Raw genomic sequence first — 11777 nt, forward strand, 5'->3', positions numbered from 1 at the left:
AGATGGTAATTGCCCCTTTTGTCTTTGAGAGCTCAAAGATGCTAATTGAGTCATTTAGGTTTCCAACATTTTTGTGTGGGCTAGGATGTTGTTGATGGTGATGTCTTTTGCTTGGCTATCTTTTTGCATTTGAGTGAAAAATTCTTGTTGGTTCTTTTGCATTTGGAGGACCGCTTTTTGAAGATCAAAACCTTGGTCATTTGATTGAGTGTATGGAGTTTGATTTTGGTAACCTTGGTTTTGGTTGTAAAAGGGTCTTTGATTTTGGTTTCTCATTGGAGGTGGGGTGTATGTTGTTTGAGGGTTTTGAACATTTTGGCTTTTGTATGAGAGATTTTGATGGAATTTGGTGTTTTCATTTTAATAGTTGGAATAAGGGGTACCACTCTTGTATGCTTGAAAAGCATTCACTTGCTCACTTGTTCCCCTACATTAACTTTGTACATGTCCCAAAGTTCCACAATTCTCACATATTCCACTTGGAATTGATGAAGATGCCACCATGGCATTAACATGTTGCTTTGGTGATTTGGAGGCTTCTTCAAATTTAGCCATAGCCTTCTTAAACTTCAAGGTGATGGTATCAATATGAGCACTAAGTTGAGCACCCAATTGAGTAATAGAGTCCACTTCATGCTTTCCTCCTCTAGTAGCCTTTCGAGGTCTACTATATATTGTGAATTATGGACCGCCATTTCCTCAATCTTGTTCCATGTTTGATTATCGTCAACTTCGGTGAACATACCATTTGATCCCATGTTGAGAATGTTTCGGGAGTCTTCATAAAGACTATTCTAAAATTGTTGTACCAAGAACCACTCGCTAAGTCCATGATGAGGACATGAGCGATAAGTTCCTTTGAATCGCTCCCAAGCTTCATACAAAGATTCTTCGTCCCTTTGTTTAAATCCCGTGATTTGGGCTCTTAGCATGTTAGTCTTTTCCGGAGGGTAGAACTTTTTGTAGAAAGCAAGAGCCAATTTCTTCCAAGAGTCGATACTGAGAGTAGCTTTATCAAGGCTATTTAACCATTGTTTCGTGGTACCAATCAAAGAAAAAGGAAATAAGACCCATCGAATTTGGTCTTGAGTCACTCCGGTTTGTGAAATCGCATCACAATAGTCACAAAAAGTCTCCAAGTGAGAATGAGGGTCTTCACTAGGCATCCCCCCAAATTGGCTTCTTTCAACTAATTGGATAAATGCGGATTTTGTAATGAAATTTCTGGTCAAGTGTTATGGTGTGGGAGTACCATTGGGTAGTTTCTCCTCGGTTGGTACGGAATGTGATGAAAATTTAGGCATTGTGGGTTGATTTTGTGGTTGATTTTGTGTTAGGTTCTCTTCTCCTTCTCATGCAAAAGGGTTGATGAACTCAATAGTATTTGGATGAATTTCTACAACCTCATCAATACCTCTCAAAGTGTTTCTAGCAAGTCTTCTACTGGTTGTCAAAGTTCTTTCAATTTTGTGATCAATGGGTAACAAGTTACCTTGTGATCTTCTAGACATGCAAAATATCAAACAACTCGAAAATAATTAGAACAAACTTTGAGGAGTTTTACTTTCCCAAGGAAACGAAAGACACAACTAATAACAATTTAAGAAAATCAAATCAAGTTAACACTGTCCCTGGCAACGGCGCCATTTTTGGTCGGCCTATCGTTTTCGGTTACTTGTCATTAGGAGCACCTAGACCAAAACAATATTTATAACTTCACAAACTACTCTACTATTAGTAAAGAGGTAAGTAAAGGTCGGATCCCAAGGGACGGGTATTGATGTAGGATTTTCGATTGCAAGTAGCGGTGTCTAAGGGTGTCACAATTTGGGTTGAGATAAGAAGATCACTAAACTAAATTACAATGTAAATAAACAAGCAAGATGATTAAAATGAGATGTAAGCAAATGATTAAAAGCACTAGGGTGTCATGTGTTCATAGGGGATTCATGGGATTTGATCATACAAATATGTTTTCAACTAGATGCAAGCAATTATTGTTGTGATGGGATCGAGTTAGTGTATATCTTACAATCCCTAGGAAGGTTTGGGTCCCGGAGCCAAATCGATTAGATTGTACAACACCTACAAGTCGACTTAATCCTCCCTATCCAACTATATGCATGGTCAAATGAGACTCGAGTTGGTTTATGTTTTACAAGTCTCATTGAAAAGATAAGTGATGGGTAAAAAATGCAAGGATTCATAGGCTCGCATTTCATCAAACATAACATGTGCATAAGTTGAAATTACAACAAGCAAGCAAATTAATTATAAAAAACATATTAGATTAAGCATGAATCAATCCCCATGTTGGTTTTGCCCTAATTCCCCATTAATCCTAGCTAAGAAGACTAGTCACTCATTATCAAGTTTAACATGCTAACAAGATTGTCAATAATACTAACAAGACAAAACATGATGAACGAATGAAGAAGATTAACAATAATTAAAAGGAAATTAAGAGAATTATACCTAATGATGATTCCAAAATAATAAGCAAAGAATAATAGAAGTACTTGATGAATGATTGGAAGGTTGTCAATCCTCCAAATAAACCCCAAATAATATTCAATTATCCAAAATAAATGATGAACAATAGAGAAATTAAGGAAATGAGATTTGTATTAATGCTTAGTTAAAAGTTGATTACAAGATTAAAATGAGATTAAGATTGCATAAGAAGAACATCATAATCTAATTAATACACTGGGGTATTTATACTAAGGATTAGGTAAATAAATTAGGGTTACTAAGGGCTTAAATGACGATTAAGACCCTTAAGAAAAGATTGAGGAAATGCTCCTCTCGAAGGAGATGCTCATCTCCGCTTCGCTAGTCTCCGTAAAATATGCGCATCCCGAGCGGACCAAGGGAGAGGACGTGATGCACTAGAAAGGAATCCGAGCGGCCTCGAGGATTGGACGGGCGGATTGTGGAGGGCCAGGATGAGCGAACTGGCTAAGGGACACTCGGATTGCAGCCAGCCAGGACGCTCGTCCCGTGGCTGCGACGCCCGGATTGTAGCTCAACAAGCTTCTTCTTCTTTTCTTCTTTTCTTCTTCCAACAATCCTCAAGGATCTTGTTGGGGATGCAAGGATCTTCCCATCATTGCCCATTTACTTCATTATTTACATAGGCCTTCTAGTCTTATCTTCACTTTGATGCTTGGTCATTAGATTCGATCAATTGAGCTCCATTTTGCCATGAAAATGCAAGGTTTGCACTCCTCTCCTATCAAGGAAACAAAACCTCAAAGAATATGCAAAACAAAAGACTAAAGATAGTAAATGACCCAATTATGCACTAAAAAGCATAAGAACGAGGCTAATTCGGGGACTAAATATGCTCAAATATTGGTCACATCATTTATTATGTAAATGATAAACATTGTTGCAATTATCTAGAATAAAAATACCATTGATTGAAATAGCTTGGCTATATACAATCCCATTAAGGGAAAAAGTACAACACTTGTTTTTGATTACTAAATCAAAACGTTCTGTGTCTAACACAGATACTGATATTATATTTCTAGACAACGTTGGCACTAAATAACAATTATTTATAAACAACTGCAAACCCGAAGCTAAATTAAGTACATTGGTTCCTACTGAAACGGTGGCTACTTTAGATCCATTACCCATTCGGTGATCAACATCACCCTTTTTTAGATTCCTTATGCTTTTTAGGCCCTGCAAGTGATTACACAAGTGAGAACCATAACCAGTATCTAATAACCAAGTTGTAGTTGAAGCGTAATTTATGTCTATCATAAAAGATTCGGTTGAGAAATTACATGTTAGCTTCACAATGCCAGCTTTGATGTCATCCAAGTATTTCGAGCAATTACGCCTCTAATGTCCCTTGTTATTAAAATAATTACAAGTGTCTTTAAGAGGATTACCCTTCGTAGGTTTAGACTTGGTGGAGCTATTCGCAATAGCCTTACCTTTACCCTCTACCTATACGGGCTTCTTACCTATGTTCCCTTAAACTGCTTCTTCCCCTTCACATTGATCGCAAGTACATCCCTCCTCGTACTCCCACTCAATCCCATGTCCTTCTCCGCTTGCACAAGCAGAGAATGGAGCTCATGTAGACTTCTCTTCATGTTTGTCATATTATAATTTACCCTAAATTGGGTAAATGCTTTGACATGTGAAAGAGGGTGGAGCTTTCGGTCCACCACAAGCTCATTAGGGATCTTACATCCCAACCCATCTTGAGTTTCCAATTACTCAATCATTTCAAGTACGCGTGAACTCACGGGGTGTCCATATTTGAGGTTAGCCTCCAAGAAACGGACTGTGGTGTCATATTCGTTAATCCTCGGGGCTTGAGAAAACATGGTAGAAAGCCTCGAGAACACCTCATGAGCATTGCGGAATTTGACGCATTACCTTTGTAAGGGAGGATCCATAGGAAAAATCAAAACATTTTTTACATCGGTAGATTCTCTTTGATATTCATTAAAAGCCCCCCTTACAATGACAGTGGCCCTAGTACTAGGCGAAGGGGGAGAGGGATCGATTAGGTAGCGTAATTTGCCATCACGTGCGGCAGCTAATCGAAGTTGTTCTTCCCAATCTTTAAAATTACTACCGTCGGCTTTTAAAATATATTTGTCCATAAAAGAACGAAGCCATAAATCTTTAGCTATTGTGACGGTTTGACTAGAAGAAGCCATCATGATTACTACAAAATTAACATTTATCGTTTAAACATTTTACTTGTAAAACTATTTTATCAAGTTCTCATTTATATAATGATCTCTCACTGAATTATATAAATGATTCCAAGATCCATCTTTATATAAACACGGGCATGGTGGATCGATTCAACCCATATTTATATAAATTTGGTGAGTCAACAATTTTGACTGATTCTACTATTAGAACTCTTGGTCGACGGATTTTATTAAAATCTATCTTTTAGCCCCACAATTAAATATGGGCACGGTGGACCGATTCAAACCATATTAATCCCGTTGAGTCCAACCAATTTTCACGCGTAATAACCTTTATTACCCTACTTACCCAACGTAAAAAGAGAATACCTCGGTGATCCGAACCTACCTCTAATGAAGAAGGCATTCATAGGTGCCATTATTTGGTAAGGCTAATATCAATTTTCATAAAAGGTGAGAGATATTATTAATTTAATTGTCTATCACTTTTAAGTGAACTAAATTGGTGAATGCTAGACAATTAAATCGATAACAACAACAAAAATAAAACATGTAGTGACGATTTGGCATGGATGCATAAAAATAAAACAACAAATCCTAATATGGCCACCTAGTTAATCTAATTAACTAAACTATTACACTTCGGAAACAAACTCCGTGGTCCCTTGAATCTTCATAAAATTTGCCTCCTTCTTTAGGATTTCGGAACGCCTTTCCGAAAACACCGTCTTCATGAAAACTCCGTCGATAGATGCTTTATTTAACTACATATTATTAAATTACATAGAAATTTCCTATTATACAATTTGTAATAAAAAAAATAAAAAAAAGTTAATTAATTACAAATTGGGCGAGGCAAAATCGCAATAAATTACAAAACAAGTCGATAGTCCCTTACATTACGGGAAATACCAACTTCTACCTATGGCCATATTAGATAAAATTACATAATTGAAATATTAAAGCCATTCATCTATATGAATAAAAATGCATTATGTAAAATGTCATGCCAAATCGTCTAACTTACCAACAACGATCAATTGAGCATGTAAGCCGGAATTTTTACCATTAAAAATTCATAATCATTTCTTAAAACAATTTTAAGATTTAGTTATCATACTAATCTGGTCTAAAATTAAAATAATTATTCTCGCTAATTATCTTGAAATAATATGGTTTTAAAACATAAATTATAGAAAAAGACATAATAATTCACAATTATTATGGAAAAAATTCCATTTAATTAAAATATTTAGGAAAAAATAAATTTTAAGGTTTTGTAAATTCTAGTATTTCACCAAAATGACATGCATGTAAATTCTAGTATTTAAATCAATTTTACAATTTTCTCGATAAAACGGCAATTTTTACGATTTAATTCTAAATCAAATCATAAAAATTGAAACGACTTTAAAATAAAATTTTTTACATTTTGGAACAATTTTCAGAAGCTAAAAATCAAAAAATTTCGAGCCCAAAAATTAAATCAATATTTATTTGTAAAATAACCATTATTTATCAATTTTTATCAAGTAAAAATCAATAAACTACCTAAATTAATCACATTAATTTAAAATTTCTATTTTTCATAAATAGAATATGCATGTGGTTATTTCTAAATAAATATGCATAAAATTAACTTTCAACATAATTAAATTAACGCTTAATTAATTTTAGGGATAATTCACGTGGTGCCCCTGAGGTTTGGCTTAATTCACGTGGTACCTCTGCCTTTAAGAATGTGCACATGGTGCCCCTGAACTTTCAGTTTAGTGCACCATCTACCCTTATTTATTTTTCTGTTATAACGGCATTAAGTTTCTTGCCTTTCCCCTCATATCCTTACCTTTCCCTGTTATTTCCCTCATAACTAATAAACTAAATACAACTCTACCACTTCCTCATAAAGACAAAACAAAACTACGATGATGATTGAATCCATTCCAAATCGCCCCTGAAGAACAATTAAATCGCCTTCGTTGTCAATTAAATCGCCCTTCTGCGTTTTCGTTGAAAGTGTTGTGTTCATTAATCAGGTCAATTAAATCGCCCTTTGTGGACGAGATTGAGGTTGTCAATCGATAATGGATTTTAGTACCACATTCGAATCATAGGTTGGGTTGTTTGATGGTGGTTGCGTATATGGGTTCGCCTGAACTGGTGGTGACGGTTGAAATACGGAGCCATGGTGGTCACGACTTGGTTGTACGAGTCTGTGGCGATGGAGAACGGTGGTGTAACCTTATTTTTTGTGGCTCATTTAAGGTTGCATCATGGAATAAGCAATGGCAGAACTAATTCACAATACGATTTGTGAGAAACCCCTTATTCATTTGAGCGTGAGAGATTTATAGGTTTTGAATTTGATGCCAGAGGTCATGATTTTGAGCTGATTCCCTTTGATGCTAGCAACACTAATTCATGGTTTCCACTGAAAATAGAGAAGGAGAACAAAGTAGAGGGGCATTCTAGTTAATTACAAACTAAACTAATCCAATCCTCAATCAGTAAGAGCGAATAGAAGGAGCAAAGACACCAGCGAGAACGGCAGAGATCACGGGTGGTTAATATGGCGGCTACGAGGAGCTCGGTCTGCGTCATGGTGGCCAGAGTCGATGCTTGTGGTGTTTTGGTTTCAGGTTCTGGCAAGAGCTGCGGTGGCTCGAGTAGTTGTCGGAGATTTCAACTGCAAAGTGATGTCGAAATTTAGCCATGAAAGCTGCTCGTTATTGGCTGCTGCTCGTGGTAGAGCGAGAATGATGGCCAGCTTGGTTGAGGTGTCGTGTCGAGGCTGCTGCTGGTATTTAATGGAGGAGGTGATGGAGAGTTATGTAAAGGTGCTGTAATTGAGGTAATGAATTGATTGATAATGGAGGTGATAGGTTGTTGCCGTTGGTGTGAATGGAGGAGGGAGAAGGGAGCACGTTGAATGGAGGAGCAGCATGGAAAGAGGGAGGCAAAGTTGATTAGTTGAGGAAGGTGAAGTGTGATTGAAGAAGACAGTAAAGACATGGTTGTATAAAATGAAATGTGAGGCCAAAACTAACGTCGTTATAACAGAAAAAAAAGGGCAGATGGTGCACTAAACTGAAAGTTCAGGGGCACCATGTGCACATTCGTAAAGGCAGGGGTACCACGTGAATTAAGCCAAACCTCAGGGGCACCACGCGAATTATCCCTTAATTTTAATGCATTTTAACTCAGTTTTATGCCTTTTTAAGTCATAAAATGTGATTAGATATTACAAAACTATAAATTTCGATCTATATAATTTTAAGACCAGATTATTTACATGCAAGACCATATTTTGGGATAAAACTAATTTTAACAACAAAATATCAAATTTTATTAATTTATCTCATAAATTCATAAAATCGTCTTATGACTACATGCATGTATGTAACAATGCTTTGATACCACTTGTTAGTTATTAGACCATATTATACTCATCTTATGACAATAAAATTACTAGCTAATTTTATGTAATGGTCTAATCTACATGCATGCAAAGAATAAGAATGAAAAGTTCCTTACATTGTTAATGGAAATATTTGGGCACAACTCAAGGACTCCTTCCTTGATGTTGTTCTTGAGCTTATGCAATGAGGATGATCCTCCAATACCCAAATCACCAAGTAAGGTGATCTCCATTGGATGCACCCAAGACTATCCCAAAATACTACTAAAATTATTAACTAGATAAAAGTAGTAGTAACCCTGTAATATGTAATAGTATTACAATAATAATATTGGATGATGTATATTATTATTATTTGTGAATTTTATTTTGATTATTTGATCAACAACTTGATAAAGTTTTGGTGAGGAAAAATGAAGAAAATAAGAAAAATGAAGAAAATAAGTCTCCTTTTTATACTCAACAAAAACAAGCCAAGAGAGTAAAAATGGACAAATTTTTGACTTAAAAATTCACTCATGCAAATGTGTAAGATGAGGTATATATAGGCCTCTCAAATGTATAGAAATGAGAGGAACATCTCATGTGAATTATGTCACAAAATATGGATAAGTGGAGGTCATGTTGGACTTAATAAAACCTGTCCACATGTATCATTTGGACCATTTTAATTTTCGACATTTGTCCCACAAATGCTTATAAGTCTTATATTTAATTATCTTACATAATTAATTATTAATTTGATCATTTAACACTTAAATAATACAAATTAAGAACTAAAGACTACTTAACTATCATGTAGTAATTGGACCGTTTTATCAATATAAAACGTATCTTATGAACCCTTATTAGCAAATTTTACAACCTCTTGTAAATTTAAATAGCTAATCACCTTTACCTCAAAACTTATACACATATCGTATAAATTTAATTAACTATTAATTATTAAATTTCAATTAACATTTATTAATTAATTATCGAATAATTAAATAATAAATCTCCTTGGCCTGAGTTCGTAACTCGTCATCAAATAATACATTCACTTGACTTATTAAAAGTCAATTAATACAAGGACTTGATTATTTTGTATCTCATACAAATAATTAGTTTTTCCATTTGGGCATCATCCTATAGGTGTGACCTAAAGGGATCAGCTGATCACCGCCGTAACACGACAATAATGTCAAACTCTAGTCTGCCAATCATTACCGATTAACGATGACCAGCTGACAAATAAATAATATAAATCCCTGATATTCATTTTACGAGATTTAATATATAAACGCACTTACTGTGGAGGACACTACTCCAAAAATAGCCTCCTCCAGTATTCGAGTTATCATCATGTTTGACGTCGCCTTATTTGTTCGCTTGTTGTAGTGTTGGAAATAGGGGCTTTTTTAGCCATATAAAATATTTCAATTGTCCCACATTGGTGAAAAAAAGAGTATTTGATGTGTTTATATATGTCCACACTCCTTACCATATCACTAGTGGGTAAAGGGAGCCTTTTGTAGAGGCTTTGCGAGGTGCTTAATTCAGCTCGCACACGCGCGCGTGCCGTGCCCGAGCCCGGCCCGACCCGGATCAGGATTCGTGATTCGGGATTTGGCAATCGCCTGCGGCGAGCCGTACCTCTCTTTTTGGGCCGGATCCGAGCTGTGTTGTGGGTTAGTCAAACTGACTGTTAGTGGGGAGAGTCTTACTCCCACTAACACGGATTTTAGGCTGAGTTTCAGGAGTCGGTGTTGGCTCCTGTAACTGCTCCCTTTTCACTATAAATTCGAGCCTCTCTGCAACCTTTCAACATACAAAAACAACACTTCACTGTCTCTTCTCCGTTTCTCATCTTTTATCCTCTCAATATATCTGGGTAAAAATTAAGGTCGTTCCAGGCCTATCGGTCTTGGGTGGGCAAGTCTGAAAGGCGGCAGTAGTGTAATCCTTGGGAAACTACCGTTCATTTGTTGATCTCCATCACGGTCGTTCCGGAAATAGTTTTCAAGGCAGTGGTTCTCTTCCACGTCACTACTTCTCTCGTTCGGTATTTCTGATCATTTCATTGTTACTACACTTTCCGTATAACAATTTGAAAACTATTACTGTTGCTGTAACAATGTCGTCTGTTTTAACAAAGACTCTTCCTGATCTGACTAAATTTGAGAAACGAGACGGTCATAACTATAAGCGTTGGTCACAGAAACTGCTGATGTTCTTTGAACAATTAGAAATTGATTACGTGCTGCTTAGTGACCCTCCTGCTCCTATTAAGGAAGCAGCTACTGCTGCGTCTGTTGAGGAAACTCCCCCTGTTATACCTGTTGTTAAGTCAAACGAAGAGGATATAAAGAAATTTGATAAAGACAATAAGATTGTTAGATGTCAGCTACTAAACAACATGACTAACATCCTTTTTGACCTATTTATGGTTCATAAGTCTTCCAAACTGATATGGGAGTCCTTAGAGGCCAAGTATGGGGCTGATGATGCTGGGAAAAAGAAATAAGTTGTGGGTAAGTGGCTGGAATTTCAGATGGCTGACGGGAAACCTATTACGGAATAAGTTCATATCTATGAGAATTTATGTGCTGATGTTGTTAATAAGGGTATGAAATTAGATGACATTTTCGTGGTTAATGTACTGTTAGAAAAATTCCCTCCCTCCTGGTCTGACTATAGGAACCACCTTAAGCATAAGAAAAAAAGACCTGTCTCTCCAATAACTAGTAGGACACATGAGGACCGAAAAGGCAAATCGCCTTAAAGACAAACCTGTTAGTCTATTTGTGAATGCTTCAGTTGATGCTGTTAAAGCTAATCTGGTTGAGTCTGGTGGTCCGTCTAAATGCTGAGAAGTTCAAGGGTAAGGGTAAGGCCAAAGTTGGTCAGGGTTAGAACCAAGGTCCTGCTAAGAAGAATGGTCCAGGGAAGCATATCAAACCTGTTGCTAAGATTCAGAAACCAAAGGGTCCCATTGTTTGCTATATCTGTGGCAAAACTGGCCACAAAGCCTACCAGTGCACTGAAAAGAAAACTACTGAAGCCAATATTGCTGTGACTGATGATGTCATTGCTGCTATGGTTGTGGAAGCGAATCTGATGGGTAATGCTGCTGAATGGGTCTTGGATATTGGTGCTTCTAGACACCTCGGTGCTGATAAGGGGTTATTTGCTTAGTTCGAGGAGGTAGCTGATGGGGAATGTGTCTACATGAGTAATTCTTCATTTGCAATGATCACAGGCAAAGGCAAGATATTTCTCAAACTCACCTCGGGGAAAACACTTGCTCTCACTAATGTTTTGTTTATACCCTCATTGCGTCAAAACCTCGTGATTGGTGCCTTATTGAACAAAGCTGGTTTGAAACTTGTTTTTGAGGCTGACAAGGTTGTAATGCCGCGTAATGGGGAATTTGTGGGCAAGGATTATCTTTTTGGGGTCTTTTTGTATTGAACACTGATTCAATTTTTAATAATATTGCATCTACTTCTACTTATATCGCTGAGTCTATTGATGTTTGGCATGGTAGATTAGGTCATGTGAATGTTGACTATATTACAAAACTTAGAACTATGAGTTTAATTCCAAGTTTATCGAGTCAAGAATTCTCTAAATGTGCTAGCTGTGTTGAGGCTAAATTCACAAAGAAACCTAGTAAACCTGTTACA

The 11777-nt window shown here is 36.6% G+C and overlaps 1 non-coding gene across 1 annotated transcript; it reads left to right on the forward strand.

Moving 5' to 3' along the window:
- Positions 1 to 825: 825 nt before the first annotated feature.
- Positions 826 to 932, forward strand: LOC141640312 (small nucleolar RNA R71). The gene has a single exon (XR_012542944.1). It is a non-coding gene; the product is annotated as a small nucleolar RNA R71 (small nucleolar RNA).
- The last annotated feature ends 10845 nt before the right edge of the window (positions 933 to 11777 follow it).

This window comes from Silene latifolia, unplaced genomic scaffold, assembly GCF_048544455.1.
Source record: "Silene latifolia isolate original U9 population unplaced genomic scaffold, ASM4854445v1 scaffold_75, whole genome shotgun sequence".
NCBI classification, from domain to species: Eukaryota; Viridiplantae; Streptophyta; class Magnoliopsida; order Caryophyllales; family Caryophyllaceae; genus Silene; species Silene latifolia.